The following is an 18,512-nucleotide window of genomic DNA, read 5'->3' as shown; positions in this document are numbered from 1 at the left end:
GGAATTTATGCAGAGGAACAAGTACAATGTTCTGTAATGGCCATCCCAGACCTGAATATCATTGAGAATCTGTGGGATGATTTGAAGCGGGCTGTCCATGCTCGGCAACCATCAAACCTAACTGAACTGGAGATGTTTTGTAAGGAGGAATGGTCCAAAATACCTTCATCCAGAATCCAGACACTCATTAGAGGCTATAGGAAGCGTCTAGAGGCTGTTATTTTAGCAAAAGGAGGCTCTAGTAAATATTGATGTGATTTTTATATTGGGGTGCCCAAATTTATACACCTGTCTAATTTTGTTTTGATGCATATTGCACATTTTCTGTTAGTCCAATAAACCTAATTTCACTACTCAAATATTACTGTGCCCATCAGTTATTTGATAGATCAAAATGAAATTGCTGATCCAAACACCCAATTATTTATAAATGGAAATTGTTAGGGGTGCCCAAACTTTTTCATACAACTGTAATTCTTCATGGTCCAGACACATTATAGTTGCAAATACCATGCAGTTGCACCAGGGGAATTTAAACTAAACAGATTTTTTTTTGCAGGTCTTCTGTTTCCGCACATTTATTCATGAATGAATTTCCCATCATGAAAATGTATCCCCCAATCAAATACCTTCATCAATACTTCAAAAAAAGACAAATACAGATATTTACTCCAATCTGGCAACCCTTATAACATCCGACATAGCACCAGCATCCCAAATGATTAAGCGAAAACAAGCATAGAAAACAGCATTGGCATAAATACAAGTAAAAAAACAACGTAAGGCTACTATTATGAGTATTTCGGTCGATTAACAATATGTTTTTTTTTTTTTTTTTTTTGTATAAATAAATGTGGGACACAAAAAAAGGCACTGTAGAACACCATTGCCCAAAATGCAATGCACCAATAACTTTCAACAGATTGTTCAGAAGTTTTTCCCTACGAATGAAGTTGCACAAAAATGTTTGTATTTTCACACAAAATCTGCTGAAATAAGTTTTGTACATATTTGCACAAATTTAGTGTGAGATTGTGTTGGTTTACGTGATTGATAAGACTGAACCAGATCAATGATAATGCAATAATCAATATTGTGTTGCACCTTTAACCAATAGCCTAACAAATGAACAACTCTTAAAAATAAAATGCAAAGACATAACTTTTGATTGTCTTTATTAAGACATCCTCTATAAAATTTCAGCCAGACCGCCCAGCCAGCCCGAGCCGCCTGCACACCAGACCCCCACCAGTCTAGTCAATAACTCAACTCTCTCCCCAACACAATTTCCTTCCCATCTTTTTTTTGTATTTTTCAAGGGAAAAGTTTTGAAAACAAAGTTTCATAAAAACACACACACCAACGTATAAACACACAGAAACAGTACATCCTCCATATAGGAATAGTGGCAGGTAGCCTAGTGGCTAGAGTGTAGGGCCAGTAATCGAAAGGTTGTTGGATCGAATCCCTGAGCTGACAAGGTAAAAATCAGTTGTGCTGCCCGAGCAAGGCAGATAACCCACTGTTCCCCGGGTGCCAAAGATGTGGATGTCAATTAAGGCAGCCCTCCGCACCTCTCTGATTCAGAGGGGTTGGGTTAAATGTGGAAGACAAATTTCAGTTGAAGGCATTCAGTTGTACAACTGACTAGGTATCCCCATAATTCATAGGCGTATTAGTACTGTAGAGCTCTTTTTACTCTCACACAATGTAGCTGGGTCACCCCACCCTGCAGCGCCCCAACACACCCCGTCAGCTTTAGGATCTTGGTAAAACAGTCGTCATTGGTTTCAGGTGTGTTAGGCGAAGGCCAAAGTGACCACCAACAATATGGCAGACCCCCAGGGCCAGGACTGAGCTGCCCAGCAGCTAGGGATTGCCTAAATAGGTTTCTCCCCTGACATGGAGATGTTTTCAAGACTCCTTTTGTTGTACAGTATTCCATATAAGGCATCCACACCTTATGAAAGTTGCACAGTATACCCTTAATGTTGTAATAAATTAAATCTAGTGATGCATAACTTGACATTTCTTCCATCCATTGTTGGAGGATAACCAACCTTCCAATTAATGGCACTCTATTTCTTAGCCGCTATAAATGCTAGGTTACAGTTTCTTCAGATAAGTCTCCAGTATCAACATTTCCAAGCAAACAGAAACAGGAAGAAGGGAGAATCTGTAGACATGCTGAGATAAAAGAACATAGTCTTTGCCAGAATTCAGCCAGCAGAAGAATTACATTTCTGAGTGCATGACATTCAGTTTCACTGGCATATAGTATGTTCTATGGATGGTCTTAAACGGCAGTAATTTATATCTGAGATGATATGAACATGACTGGGCATTCTAACATCTGTATCCATTCATCATAATCAATAGCATCTACCAGGTCTTCCTTATATTTTTGTTCTTATATGTTTTGTGTCATCAGGAAAAGCCTATCAACCCTTGATATAGTTTGGAAATAAACTTTAGAGGTTGTCAGACTGCCTTCAAAATAGTTTCAATCTTTGAAGCTTCTTGCTTGTCCAGTAATTGCTGCACAGAGAGAATAAAGTGTTGTATCTGCAAAGGTTCACCTCTGCGCTGTCACAGACAGGCCTTCCCTGGCTGCCTGACCCTGCTGAGACCCGTCACCATCTGATCCTGCTCAGATGAGGCATGATGAAGAATTACCTTCACGTACATGTATACATTATATTATCCAATAATAGAATCAATGGTTCAATAATTGAAATGACCATTATTCCCAGATCCCAGACTGTAACCTACCCATCAACTCAAGATAGAACTTTGTATCCATTCACTGACTGTTATAGCTAATATACTGCAAAATTCACCTGAGCTCCATAGACGGGACTTCCCTGCCTGTCTGATGCTGCAGCGACACCTGTTACCATCTGATCCTGCTGAGACATGATTAGAATAATCTTGTATACTGACTGCGCACCATGACAGTGAAGCCTGTAGAGCTGTTTATACCGTGTCAGTGTGAAAAGTAGGGAATTAGCTAGGGAAACTGACAGATCAATAACGTTACATTGCTATACTGACTAATAAAAACTCACATTGCGCTGAAAAAACATCAGAATATTGGTCTTCAATCGTTTGGCCGCTGGTTTAATCATTTGAATCAGGTATAGTGTGATTGAGGAAAAAATAATAGCCAAAGTTAGGTAGCTAGCTAGCTAACGTTAGCCAACTTTTGGCTAACTCTAGCTAATGATACATCATGAAATGTACTTTATTAACAAAGGCTACAAAACATTTCCATACAAACAACAGCTGTTAGATACGCTACCTGACAGATAGCTAGCTAGAGCTGAACTGGCTTTGGTAGCTACTAGCTAGCCAACTAGCTGCTAGTAGTTTATTCACTTCAGTCGAGAGAGGATGAAACATTAGCTAACGTTACATGTCAGTTACACTACTAGCTCAGCACTGGGAATAAATGTTTTAGCTTCTTCTGTCAAACAGCAGTTACCTTGCCAGCTACTTCCGTAGCCAGTTTCTGCCCTGCTTGCCTTTACAACTTGCGCAACACACCCAGACAGCATCTCTCCCATGCTGGTCCTATACGCTAGCCTTTCAGCAGCTTTGCCTTCACACAGCCTGTCCGCACACTCAGTGATGTCTATGCGGTCCTAAATCCAGCCAACTGAAACCACAAAACGGCCTACCCAACCGCTCTGAGGTGTCTGCATGGTCCTAAAGCACACCATTGCCGTGTATTACAGTGCAATGATAAAACTGGGGGGGACAAAAATTATATTTCAGAACGTGGGGGGGTGATGTCTCGTCCGTCCCCAGCGACAGTTACGCCCCTGGCTAAATTCAATTCGATCTGTCTTTTTAATTGTGTGATTCATATTTTGTTTAAGATAAGTAGGCCTATTTCTGTCATTTGTTGAGTAGGGCAGGCACCTGCCTTTGTTGATAATTGCTGCAATATAGCCTGCTCAGAACTTTTGTGAAGGTTTAAACCATATTTCATTCTGTTGAGCCATTTTCTTTGGCCAAATTAAGTTCCAACTGCAATATAATAGCCTGCTCCTATATTCCCTGTGGTTTGACTTACTTTTGATATCACCCTAATCAAGTTTGGAAACTTCTATGAAGGTTTGGTGGGTCTATTATTAAGCTTAAGCTTCTGCAAGCCTGTGATACAAAGGCAGTGCGCACCAGCACTCCAACTGACTCCAACAGTTGAACTTTTTATATTGTGTTATTGACTGTACGTTTGTTTATCCCATGTGTTACTCTGTGTTGTTTTTTTCGCACTGCTTTGCTTTATCCTGTCTGGGCTAGGGGGCAGTATTTTCACGGCCGGATAAAAAATGTACCCGATTTAAACTGATTTCTACTCTTTCCCAGAAACGAGAATATGCGTATTATTAATATTATTAGTAGATTATTAGTAGATTTGGATAGAAAACACTGAAGTTTCTAAAACTGTTTGAATGGTGTCTGTGAGTATAACAGAACTCATATGGCAGGCAAAAACCTGAGAGAATTCCAAGCAGGAAGTGGCCTGTCTGCGAATTTGTAGTTCTCCATTTGCTTCTCTATCGAAACTACAGTGCCCGTGGGGTTATGTAGCACTTTCTAAGGCTTCCATTGGCTCTCTAAAGCGTTCAGAAAGCAGATTGAGGCGTCTCCTGTCTCTGGGCAGATAACAGGAGCACAGTTTGTCAGTGGACTGGCTAGTGACTAAGAGATTGGAAATGCGCGGTCACGAGACCTTGTCATCTCTTCCTTTTTGAATGAATACAGCATTGTCCGGTTGGAATATTATCGCTATTTTACGAGAAAAATACCATTAAAAATTGATTTTAAACAGCGTTTGACATGCTTCTAAGTACGGTAATGGAACATTTTGAAATATTTTGTCTCGAAATATGCTCGCGCGTTACCCTTTGGATAGTGACCTGAACGCACTAACAAAATGGAGGTATTTGCACAGAACTATGGATTATTTGGAACAAAAACAACATTTGTTGTGGAAGTAGCAGTCCTGGGAGTGCATTCTGACGAAGAACAGCAAAGGTAATCCAATTTTTCTAATACTAATTCTGAGTTTAGTGAGCCCCGAACTTGGCGGGTGTCAAATTAGCTAGCCGTGATGGCTGAGCTATGTACTCAGAATATTGCAAAATGTGCTTTCGCCGAAAAGCTATTTTAAAATCGGACATAGCGATTGCATAAAGGAGTTCTGTATCTATAATTCTTAAAATAATTGTTATGTATTTTGTCAACGTTTATCATGAGTAATTTAGTAAATTCACCGGAAGTTTTCGGTGGGAATACAATTTCTGAACATCCCACGCCAATGTAAAAAGCTGTTTTTTTGATATAAATATGAACTTGATTGAACAAAACATGCATGTATTGTATAACATAATGTCCTAGGAGTGTCATCTGATGAAGATCATCAAAGGATAGTGCTGCATTTAGCTGCGTTTTGGGTTTTTGTGACATATATGCTTGCTTGAAAAATGGCTGTGTGGTTATTTGTGTCTATGTACGCTCCTAACATAATCTAATGTTTTGTTTTCGCTGTAAAGCCTTTTTGAAATCGGACAATGTGGTTAGATTAACGAGAGTCTTATCTTTCAAATGGTGTAAAATTGTCGTATGTTTGAAATAGTGAAATTATAGCATTTTTGAGGTTTTTGTAGTTCGCGCCACGCTCTTCCACTGGCTGTTGAATAGAGTGGGACGCTAACGTCCCACCTAACCTCTATGGGCTATCTTGGCCAGGTCGCAGTTGTAAATGAGAACTTGTTCTCAACTGGCCTACCTGGTTAAATAAAGGTGAAATAAATAAATAAAAAACATTGAGTGGCAAACCTGTAAAGACACAAATTAATTTGATTGACTATGAAAGTTTCAGAAATCCAAATATGCAATCGATAAACAAAAACACAATAATTATTGACTTCAACTATACCAATCAAAAGACCCCATCTTACTGATAAAAATTATATGTTTAGATAAATGAAAAATATTTCACAGGTCAATAATAAAACTAAAAGGCATGTAGAGACACTAACAAATCATTAGCACATCGAATAACAGCTTTCTAAGTGGTTTCTAATTGGAGTAATTTTGGCTGGTACAACTCACCATGTGTAACTTTGTGCTCTGGTCTCCCATATCACTCTTGCAGCAAAAAGTTTGCCATTCAACATTTGTTGGTAATTTACCCCCCTCATCAATTCCCACAACACATTTCTGAATGCACAGCATAGTGCTTTTCACTGATGCTGCATACTAAATATTGAAAAGGAAATGGAACCCCATCGACACTCCCAATCCCATGGAGATGTCCTCAGGCTCTTCAGTGAGATACTCCTCTCCATCAAGGAAGACTTTGACGCAAAAGGGATTCCCATCTATTCTTATTGTAGGTGATGGGAACTTTACACACTGTAAGAAGTAAAAAGATGTAATAAGATTATGGTTACTCAAGTCATATTTCAAACAGTAAGTTAACTAAGCACACCTTACACAGTAGTACTTCTAACTTTGCATGTATTTATTTGTCTGCTTGGAAATACATACCATGTCTGTGACGTACAGTCCATTTGGATATTCTTGAAGGATGTAGAGGAGGAGCAAAATGGCTGCAGTGTCCTCGAGACCTTAAATTGAAGGGTGTGTAATAAAAAGGCTGGATTAGAATCAATAGAATTTGAACAGCTGCATACTGTATGGGGTACATTAGAAATGTCATGACGGATTATTGGGACCGAGGTCAGAGGAGCAGACTTAGTCAAATACATAACTAGCGATTGTCTCGTTATGGTGCTGGAAATGTGATGGAATAAACATTGTGAGAAGAAAATATCCAAGCCAGCACATTATGGTCTGGGTAGGCACAATGTGGTATAAAAGGGTTTTTAGTGTGTGAATTAATGTGAGTAGGAAAATTGAAGAATTCTTACATATCCCTGTGGTCTCTCAATGAGGAGTACTTCTGAACGAGCCCTGTGCACACATCCATGTATTGTTGTGTAGTGGGGTACGTAAAGCAAAAGAGAAACATACATTACATTTAGACTAACAATTCTGTTTGTAATACAAATGACATTGATTGATGCCGTTGATTATCATCAAGCAAAAGTTGAGTATATGCTATGCTATCAGTTGCAGTGATTATGACAAGAGAGTATTGAGAGGGAGAGTATGGAGGACAGAGACAGGAGTAACAGAACACACAATAATTACACTGTAAATACATTCATTCACCATTCAGTTAGTATTGGAGAAGACAAAGAAATAACACAGAACACACTATAATCACACTTCAAATACATTGAAATAGTTTACAGAGATGAACCTGTTTGTAGATCCATAGTGAACTTTAACTACACTATACAGTGCATTTGGAAAGTATTCAGACCCCTTGACTTTTTGCGTTACAGCCTTATTCTAAAATGGATTAAATGAAACAACAAAATCCTCAGTGATCTACACATAATATCCCATAATGGCAAAGCAAAAACATGTTTTTTGAATTTTTGCTAATTTATTACAAATAAAAAACAGATACCTTATTTACATAAGTATTCAGACCCTTTGCTATGAGAATTGAAATTGAGCTCGGGTGCATCCTGTTTCCATTGATCATCCCTGATATGTTTCTACGACTTGATTGGAGTCCACCTGTGGTAAAAATCAATTGAATGGACATGAATTGGCATGGCACACACCTGTCTATATAAGGTCCCAGAGTTGAAAGTGCATGTCAGAGCAAAAACCAAGCCATGAGGTCGAAGGAATTGTCCGTAGAGCTCCGAAACAGGATTGTGTTGAGGTACAGAGAAGGGCCTTGGTCCGGGAGGTGACCAAGAACCCGATGCTCACTCTGACAGAGCTCCAGCGTTCCTCTGTTGAGATGGGAGAACCTTCCAGTGGGCCAACCATCTCTGCAGCACTGCACCAATCTGGCCTTTATGGTATAGTGGCCAGACGGAAGCCAATCCTTAATAAAATGCACATGACAGCCCATTTGGAGTTTGCCAAAAGGCACCTAAAGGACTCTGACAATGAGAAACAAGATTATCTGGTTTGATGAAACCAAGATTGTCTGAATGCCAAGAGTCACATCTGGAGGAAACCTTGCACCATCCCTACGGTGAAGCATGGTGGTGGCAGCATCATGCTGTGGGGATGTTTTACAGCGGCAAGGACTGTGAGACTAGTCAGGATCGAGGGAAAGATGAACTGAGCAAAGTACAGTCAGCTCCTTGAAGAAAACCTGCTCCAGAGCGCTCAAGACCTCAGACTGGGACAAAGGTTCACCTTCCAACAGGAAAACGACCCTAAGCACACAGCCAAGACAACGCAGGAGTGGCTTCGGGCTAAGTCTCTGAATTTTCTTCGAATGGCCCAGCCAGAGCACTGTACATACAAATTTTATACTTTACTCTGTATTTTTGTCCTCCATCCACGTACATAGGATTTACTCAACATTCTAAAGCTCCCCATTGTTACTGTACTGACTTCCTTACCAATTGAATATAGCCACTGCCCAAGCCTGAAGCGGGGTTGTTTCGGAGACCACATTCGAAGTTTACAAAAGCCAAACGGCAAAAACATTCAATGAGATTCAGGGATATGGTGCAACAAACATATTCTCCAATTAACTTAAAGCATAGATTACTTTAAATGAAAATACATAATATGGTCTGTTTGAATGTATGTTATTTGTATTTATTATGGATCCCCATTAGCTGCTGCCTTGGCAGCTACTCTTCCTGGGGTCTGGCAAAATTAAGGGAGTTATACAATTTTAAAAACAATACAATACATTCATTACAGATTTCACAACATACCTACTCCACATCTACAACACAAAATCCAATTGTACGTGTGTGTATAGTGCATATGTTATCATGTGTATGCATGTGTCTGTGCCTATGTTCGTGTTGCTTCACAGTCCCCGCTGTTTTATAATCTGTTTTTTAAATCTGATTCTACTGCTTGCATCAGTTACCTGATGTGAAATGGAGTTCCATGAAGTCATGGCTCTATGTAGTACTGTGCGCCTCCCATAGTCTGTTCTAGACTTGGTAACTGTGAAGAGACCTCTTGTGGCATGTCTTATGGGGTATGCATGGGTGTCTGACCTGTGTGCTAGTCATTTAAACAGACAGCTAGGTGCTTTCAACATGTCAATACCTCTCACAAATACAAGTAGTGATGAAGTCAATCTCTCCTCCACATTGATCCAGGAGAGATTGACATGCATATTATTAATGTTTGCTCTCTGTGTACATCCAATGGCCAGCCGTGCTGCCCTATTCTGAGCCAATTGCTCAGAATCTTTGTGGCACCTGACCACATGACTGAACAGTAGTCTAGGTGTGACAAAACTAGAGCCTGTAGGACCTGCCTTGTTGATAGTGTTGTGAAGAAGGTAAAGCAGCGTATTATTATAGACAGACTTCTCCCCATCTTAGCTACTGTTGTATCAACATGTTTTGACCATGACAGTTTACAATCCAGGGTTACTCCAAGCAGTTTAGTCACTTCAACTTGCTCAATTTCCACATGATTTAATTGCGGTTTAGGTTATAGTGAATGATTTGTCCCAAATACAATTATTTTTGTTTTTGAAATATTTAGGACTAACTTATTCCTTGCTACCCATTCTGAAACTAACTGCAGCTCTTTGTTTAGTGTTGCAGTCATTTCAGTTGCTGTAGTAGCTGACGTGTATAGCATTGAGTCATCCGCAAACAGACACACTGGCTTTACTTAGTAATGTCATTACTAAAGATTTAAAAAGTAAGTGGCCTAAACAGCTGCCCTGTGGAATTCCTGATGTTACCTGGATTATGTTGGAGAGGCTTCCATTAATGCCCTCTGTTAGACAGGCAACTCTTTATCCACAATATAGCAGGGGTGTAAAGCCATAACACATCTTTCCTGCAGCAGACTATGATTGATCATGTCAAAAGCCGCACTGAAGTCTAACAAAACATCATTCATTTCTCTCAGCCAATCATCAGTCATTTGTGTAAGTGCTGTGCTTGTTGAATGTCCTTCCCTATAAGCGTGCTGAATGTCTGTTGTCAATTTGTTTACTGTAAAATAGCATTGTATCTGGACAAACACAATTTTTTTCCAAAACTTTACTAAGGGTTGGTAATAGGCTGATTGGTCAGCTATTTGAGCCAGTAAAGGTGGGCTTTACTATTCTTAGGTAGCGGAATTACTTTTGCTTCCCTCCAGGCCTGAGGGCACACACTTTCTAGTAGGCTTAAATTGATGATATGGCAAATAGGAGTGGCAATATCGTCCTCTATTATCCTCAGTAATTTTCCATCCAAGTTGTCAGACCCCGGTGGCTTCTTAATGGGTGATGCTTATTAGTAACTGAGATAAGTAATTTCATAAATGTGTCAAGTGCAACATCTGTTTGCTCCTCATTACACACCACGGACTAACACATATTCTTTACATCAACATAGGAATCACTACAAATTTATTGTGTGACCTCTTATACACTATATTAGGCCCGCCCTTTGGAACTTTGCTTTTCCTAGATATGGCTACAACATTAGTAAAGATGTGATCAATACATGTTGATGATTTCATTCCTGTACTGTTAGTAACTACCCTGGTAGATTGACTGATAACCTGAACAGATTGCAGGCAGTGTTTACAGTTTAAAGATTTTTCTTGAGAGGGCAGCTTGATGAAAACCAGTATATATTTAAATCACCCAGAAAATATACCTCTATTACATACATTATCAAGCATTTCATACATGTTATCCAGATACTGACTTAGCACTTGGTGGTCTATAGCAGCTTCTCACAAGAATGGGCTTTAGGTGAGGCAGATTAACTTGTAGCCATTTTACTTCAACAGTAGTTAACATGAGATCCTCTCTAATCTTTAGAGGAATGTGGTTCTGAATATAAACAACAAACAGCTCCACCACTGGCATTTCTGTAATTTCTGTAAATGTTATAACCTTGTATTGCTACCACTGAATCAACGGTATTGCCTAAGTGAGTTTCAGAGATAGTCAGACTATGAATTTAATTTGTTACTAGCAAGTTATTAATTTCATGAAGCTTGTTTCTTAAGCTACATATGTTAATGTGGGTGTAACGGCTGTCTGGAAGAGGGAACCAAGGTGCAGCAGAGGATGTGTTCATCATTAGAATTTTAATTCAAATAAACAAGAGAACACTACAAAATGAACAAAAACGACAGCAAACAGTCCTGTTAGGAAAATACTCTAAACAGAAACAATTACCCACAAAACCCAAAGGAAAAACATGCTCCTTATGTGTGACTCCCAATCAGCAGCAACGAGCTTCAGCTGTGCCTGATTGGGAGCCACACACATGGCCCAAAACAAAGAAATACCAAAACATAGAAAAAGGAACACAGAACGCCCACCCAATGTAACACCCTGGCCTAACCAAAATAAAGAACAAAAAACCCCTCTATGGCCAGGGCGTTAGTGGGCTACTTTGAGCACTTTTCTGTGATGCTTGCTTGTTTTCATTGCTTTATTGGGAAGCTTAGTAGAACTAGATATCATGTTATTTATGTTAGTGCAGGGTGAGATGTAAACAGTGGACTTCCTAATAGGGCACACCGCCTCAGTGCTAACAGCATAAATCTGGTTCATAGGCACATGATTGCTGCATACAATAGCTGTACGATCAGCAGAGACATTCAGGGCAGTTAGAGGGACATAAATTAGGTTACTTACATTGTGTCTACTAATGTCCCTGCTATAATGTACATTTGCTAAAGCATTATGATGACTCAGTGACACAATTACTCGAGCTCCGGGATAGGAAATTGTTTTTGCACCAGGAACAGTCACATTTCTTACTATGGAGCTGCCCAAAATCACGGCTGGCGAGAAGGACGAGGAAATCCGCCCCTTCTCACGAATCACAGGATTCAGAGAACTCTTTAAGGGCAGGCGAAAGGCAGGATAATTTGAGCCCGTAGCTCCTGGCACCTTGTGCAGGCCTCCGACAGATGGAGAAGCCCACTCGATCCAGAGCAGGGTCGGAAAGTTGCCAGCGTCGACTTCGAAATCGTAGGGGAAGGAGTAGGCACAGCGGCCGCAGACAAAGGTACCCCCAGCTACGAAGGTGCAGGAAGATCAGACTCCAGGGCGGCGAAACAATTCGTTTTTTTTACCGCTCGTTGGGAGTGTAGACTGCTTAGCGGGAAGCCACTGTTTTCGGCTTCCACGGCTCGTGACATGCACCATCGTTGATTGCCATGCTCCTCTTGGTGTGCTCCTTGGACTCCGCTATCAGATGGGGGAGAAGAGGCAGGAGATGGCTCCCCTGGCGAACGAACACCGGGCAACACGCCAGTCAGATAACGGCAAACGATAAGGCAAAGATGCATCCAACAAGCACGAACGCCGTCCAGCCACCGGTGTAGAAAAGGTCAAAAGAATATACCGCTCCCGCGTCTAGCTAGGACTCCCCCTCCCCCGAAGGTCCAACTTTCTTTCTTTATCCTATCACTAACACACTTGCCAAAGTACAATGAATGGGCAAGAGGGGGGAGCCAAAAACAAAGGCACACTAATAACAAAGGGATATCTCAATCAGGTAAGGAAAAATAATAACGGTAGGTACCTAATATTTCATTGTATACGGGTGATTCACACGAAATCTTGGTTTCAAAGATTTTAAACAATCTTTAAAGACTTGCATCAACAAATTTCCTTTTTAGGCATTAATAACAAGGTATGAAGTGTTTGAGCATTAATTTAAAAACATTTACTGACAATTGAACACCTTTTCCAAAATATTTTCCAAACCATGTCCTACCATCGGAAAACGTCAAAACCATTAGGAAAGCTAATACATTTTCACATTTTTTAAAATTGATTTATTAACAGTCATGCACACTTACTTGAAACTGACATAATAAATATTTTTAAACTAAACATTTTATTTGATTTTGACTGATCCCGAAGTCTCTGGGCTATGGCGCATCGCTGAAGACCTCGGGCTGATGCGCGTCGCTGGAGACCTCGGACTGGAGGGCGACTCTGGGAGCTCCGGACTGGAGGGCGACTCTGGGAGCTCCGGACTGGAGGGCGACTCTGGGAGCTCCGGACTGGAGGGCGACTCTGGGAGCTCCGGACTGGAGGGCGACTCTGGGAGCTCCGGACTGGAGGGCGACTCTGGGAGCTCCGGACTGGAGGGCGACTCTGGGAGCTCCGGACTGGAGGGCGACTCTGGGAGCTCCGGACTGGAGGGCGACTCTGGGAGCTCCGGACTGGAGGGCGACTCTGGGAGCTCCGGACTGGAGGGCGACTCTGGGAGCTCCGGACTGGAGGGCGACTCTGGGAGCTCCGGACTGGAGGGCGACTCTGGGAGCTCCGGACTGGAGGGCGACTCTGGGAGCTCCGGACTGGAGGGCGACTCTGGGAGCTCCGGACTGGAGGGCGACTCTGGGAGCTCCGGACTGGAGGGCGACTCTGGGAGCTCCGGACTGGAGGGCGACTCTGGGAGCTCCGGACTGGAGGGCGACTCTGGGAGCTCCGGACTGGAGGGCGACTCTGGGAGCTCCGGACTGGAGGGCGACTCTAGACGGGGCACTATCGCCGGAAGCTCTGGACCGCGCACTGTTGCCGGACACTCTGGACGGGGCACTGTTGCCGGACACTCTGGACGGGGCACTGTTGCCGGAAGCTCTGGACGGGGACTGCGCACTGAAGGCCTGATGCATGGGGCTGGCTTAGGAGGCGCCAGACTAGGGACACGCACCACAGGGCTGGAGGTATCAGACTGGAGACACGCACCCCAAGGCTAGTGCGAGGAGCGGGAACAGGACGTACTGGACTGAGCTGATGCACTGGAAGCCTAGTGTGTGGGGCTGGTACTGGAGGTATCAGACTGGAGACACGCACCTCACGGCTAGTGCAAGGAGCGGGAACAGGATACACTGGGCCGTGAAGACGCATTGGCGGGTCTTGAGCGCAGTACTGGCTCCACCCTTACTGGCTGGATGCCCGCTTCCCCCTGGCAAATGCGGGGCGCTGGCACCGCGCACACCGGCCTGTGAATACTTGGCCTCGACGCCGTGCGCATCACTCCAAAGCATGGGACCTGACCAGTAATAGGCTGCCTCCAATAAGCACGGGGAGTTGGCTTGGGGCTTAATCCTGGCCCAGCTAAACTACCCGTGTGCCCCCCAAATACATTTCTTGGGGCTGCCTCTCAGGCTTAAACGCCAACCGTGTACCCCTGTAACAGTCCCGGTCCTCTTTAGCCTTCCTCCATGGGCCCTCTCCGGCTAGAATCTCCTCCTAGGTCCATGACTCCAGATAACTCCTTTGCTGCTCCATCCCCCGCTGCTTGGTCCGTTGTTGGTGGGAGGTTCTGTAACGGTCGTCGTAGTGAATGGACCAAGGCGCAGCGGGTACGTGAATGCTCATGTTTATTTACAAAATAAAACACGAAAAAACAATGAACGGACGACAAACAGTCTTGTAGGCTCACACAGCAGTACAAAGAACAACCTCCCACAATTCCCAAAACAAACATACTCCTAATTATAGGACCTTCAATCAGAGGCAACGATAAACAGCTGCCTCCAATTGAAGGCCCCAATCCCAAATACCGAAACATAGAAATAAACACCCTAGAACAGACATAGAAATATACAAACATAGACCAAAACCCCGGAAATCATAAATCAAACACCCCTCTACATACACACACACCCCAAACCATATAAAACAAATACCCCCTGCCACGTCCTGACCAAACTATAATAACAAATAACCCCTTTACTGGTCAGGACGTGACAGTGTGCAACTGTTCTAAAAAACCCTTGCCTTGTTAGCACAATCATCCAGTCTTTAATAGGGGTGTGCCGAGTATTCGGACAAAACCATTATTGTTACCGATATTAGGCCTTTGCAGAACACAAATATGAATAGATTATTAACATCATTATCCGTGATTGTAAAAAGTTTCTGAAACAGAATTTCTTGAGTCGACTACAAATTGAACAAAACATTGTTTTTGACATTGTCACTTCGTCGCCATTGATGATGGATGTAGTACTATCCCCCAGCACTAGTAGTAACTATGCAACTCTTACATCCTTTCTCTCTGTCTCATTTCGCTTTGTCACTCTCCCCTTCTATCTTTCTCCCCCTTTGTCACAACATCGACGGAAGGTGGCGCATTTAGTTCCACATCTGGCCATTATGAGTACTTCGTCATGCCGTATGTGTTAAAGAATGCTCCCGCCGTCTTCCAATCGTTTGTGGACGAGATTCTCCGGGACCTGCTAGGTCAGGGTGTGGTGGTGTACATCGACGACATTCTGATCTACTCCCCCACCCGCGCCGCGCATGTGTCTCTGGTGCGCAAAGTGCTTGGGCGACTGTTGGAGCATGACCTATACGTCAAGGCTGAGAAATGTGAGTTCTCCAAACAAGCCGTCTCTTTCCTTGGGTATCGCATTTCCACATCCGAGGTGGTGATGGAATGTGACCGCATTTCGGCCGTGCGTAATTGGCCGACTCCCACCACGGTGAAGGAGGTGCAGCGGTTCTTGGGGTTTGCCAATTACTACCGGAGGTTTATCCGGGGCTTTGGCAGGTGGCGGCTCCCATTACCTCACTGATGAAGGGGGGCCCGGTGCGGTTGCTGTGAGGGGCGCCACCTTCCGTCGATGTTGTGACTGTACCCCCCCCCTTGACGGGCGGCTCCCACAGCTCGCCGACGCCGGCCTCGAGGACGCCCCGGAGGGCGAGACGCAGGGCGATCCGGATGGAGGCTGTGGAACTCCGGAATCAGCGATGGGTCCAAAATGTCCTCCACCGGTACCCAGCACCTCTCCTCCGGACCGTACCCCTCCCAGTCCACGAGGTACTGCAGGCCCCTTACCCAGCGCCTGGAGTCCAAGATGGACCGGACTGTGTACACCGGACCCCCCCAGATGTCCAGGGGGGGCGGAGGGACCTCCTGTACCTCAGCGTCCTGCAGCGGCGGTCGTCGTCGCCGGCCTACTAGCTGCCACCGATCCTCTTTTATTTTCTGTTGGTTAGGTCTAGTTTAGTTGGCAACTGTTTAGTATTAGTTCATTAGTGGGGGAGGGTATTTAGTCTTTCTGTGTAGTTTGTGCTGTGTGCGTGATTATTTGTTGTCAGGTGTTTTGTTCAGAGGTACAGGTGTTTTTCCCTCTGCCTGTGGGTTTTGGTGCAGCGTCTTTTGGGCTGCGTCCCTAAGCTGCGTACGGGTTGTTTGTTAAATGCTTTGTTCATAACTTTTTTTTTTTAAGACAATAATTTATTATTTTATTTCACCTATATTTAACCAGGTTGGCTAGTTGAGAACAAGTTCTCATTTACAACTGCGACCTGGCCAAGATAAAGCAAAGCAGTTCGACACATACAACAACACAGAGTTACACATGGAATAAACAAACATACAGTCAATAATACAGTAGAAAAAGTCTGTATACTGTGTGTGCAAATGAGGTAAGATAAGGGAGGTAAGGCGAAGTAATTACAATATACCAATTAAACACTGGAGTGATAGATGTGCAGAAGATGAATGTGCAAGTAGAGATACTGGGGTGCAAAGGAGCAAGATAAATAAATAAATTATGGGGATGAGGTAGTTGGATGGGCTATTTACAGGTGGGCTATGTACAGGTGCAGTGATCTGTGAGCTGCTCTGACAGCTGGTGCTTAAAGCTAGTGAGGGAGATATGAGTCTCCAGCTTCAGTGATTTTTGCAGTTCGTCCAGTCGTTGGCAGCAGAGAACTGGAACGAAAGGCGGCCAAATGTAAACTGTTGTATTGCCTTTAATGTTTAATTGCTATATTGTAATTACTTCGCCACCATGGCCTATTTATTGCCTTACCTCTCTTATCTTACCTCATTTGCACATGCTGCATATAGATTTTTCTACTGTATTATTGATTGTATGTTTGTTTATTTCATGTGTAACTCTGTGTTGTTGTATGTGTCAAACTGCTTTGCTTTATCTTGGCCAGGTCGCAGTTGCAAATGAGAACTTGTTCTCAACTTGCCTACCTGGTTAAATAAAGGTGCATTTTTTTTTTTTATAATAATGTTTTCATCAACTAACGTTATGTTAAAGGGGAGGTTCATCGAAAAATACGTTTAATCTCACTAGAACATTTTCCTAGGGCATTAGCCTTCACCAAAGACAGTTTTTAGGTTGGTTGGATCAGTATTTCGTTTTCCACATAATGCGGGTTCTTTCTTTTGTCCCTCATTCCTCTCCCTTTCTTCTCTTGCACATTCTGGCATGGTCCTTTAAAAAAAAATTATACTAGTCTTTTGCAATCTTCTACAAAGTAAAAATGAACATTATTAGCTAGGCGACAGCTAGGAGCTGCTCACATCACTCACCATGTTCCATACCCCCTCACCCCATAATATCATAAGCTGCGTTTGCAACTTAGCTTACTAACTAGCTATATCTTTTATTTTATTTTACCAGTCAAGTCAGTTAAGAACACATTCTTACTTACAACAATGGCCTGGCAATCAGCCCAGTTAGTATGTGTTAGCTAGCTTTCGTGCTAACCAGCAGCTAGTAAGCTGGTGGATCGGCCTGCCGAACAGCTAACTAGCCAGTGGTTAGCATGCGACCTACACATACTAGTGAACTTAAGTGATATAACTAGCTCCTTAGCTAGCTAACGTTAGCTACATTAGTTGTTATTGTTATAGCCAATATCTTGGATGTATTACTTTTTTTTCACTAAGTTTAACGATTGATAACATTAACCATTTAGCTAGCTATGTTATACTGTCTCATTATCTGGGTAACGTTAGCTACCTAGTTAGCTTACCATCCAGAGCTATGATGTAGGCAGGATATCTCTTCCCCGTGCGCTGCCAATTAGCAATACATTCTTTCAAATTGTCGCACGTCCCATCAAACTTCAATATTTTCCACTGGAACAATTTCTGATGTCCCTTCTTCAAAAAAATCCACAACTGCATACATGTTTGGTGATATTTTGCTTCTGCTGCAAAGTACAAACTGAGAGAAAACCGTTATTTTCTTTGCTTGCGCCTGCCTTTTTAAATTTCACCCATGCGCACGATTTAGTTACGTAGAGCTTGGCGCCTTTGTAACGCGGGTCGTATAAAGGGGACCAAGGCGCAGCGTGTAGAGTGCTAATTTCTTAACTTTAATGAAGACACTTAAACAAAACAACAAAACGACAGCCAACAGTTCCGTCAGGTACACTTGACAAAACGGAAAACAACTACCCACAAAAACCCAGGAAGAAAACCCCCTACTTAAATATGATCTCCAGAGGTAACGAGGACCAGCTGCTTCCAATTGGAGATCAACCCAAAAAAAACAACAACATAGAAATAGAAAACCTAGAACACAAACATTGAAATAGAAAACACAAAACACCCCCTGTCACGCCCTGACCTACTCTACTATAGAAAATGACATTTTACTACGTGACAGCCTTTTATGCTTTGCCC

The 18,512-nt window shown here is 42.8% G+C and overlaps 1 long non-coding RNA gene across 1 annotated transcript; it reads right to left on the bottom strand.

Annotated features, from left to right (window-relative positions):
• Positions 1 to 927: 927 nt before the first annotated feature.
• LOC106588205 (uncharacterized) lies at positions 928 to 18,299 on the bottom strand. The gene is made up of 4 exons (XR_001324608.3): positions 17,858 to 18,299; positions 6,948 to 6,990; positions 6,565 to 6,644; positions 928 to 6,429 (listed from the first exon to the last, which is right to left on the bottom strand). It is a non-coding gene; the product is annotated as an uncharacterized LOC106588205 (long non-coding RNA).
• Positions 18,300 to 18,512: the final 213 nt, after the last annotated feature.

Source organism: Salmo salar, chromosome 27 (assembly GCF_965601325.2).
Source record: "Salmo salar chromosome 27, fSalSal1, whole genome shotgun sequence".
In the NCBI taxonomy this organism is placed as follows: Eukaryota; Metazoa; Chordata; class Actinopteri; order Salmoniformes; family Salmonidae; genus Salmo; species Salmo salar.
The sequence above is the reverse complement of the archived record's forward strand: the minus strand, read 5'-3'. Positions and strand labels throughout refer to the sequence as shown.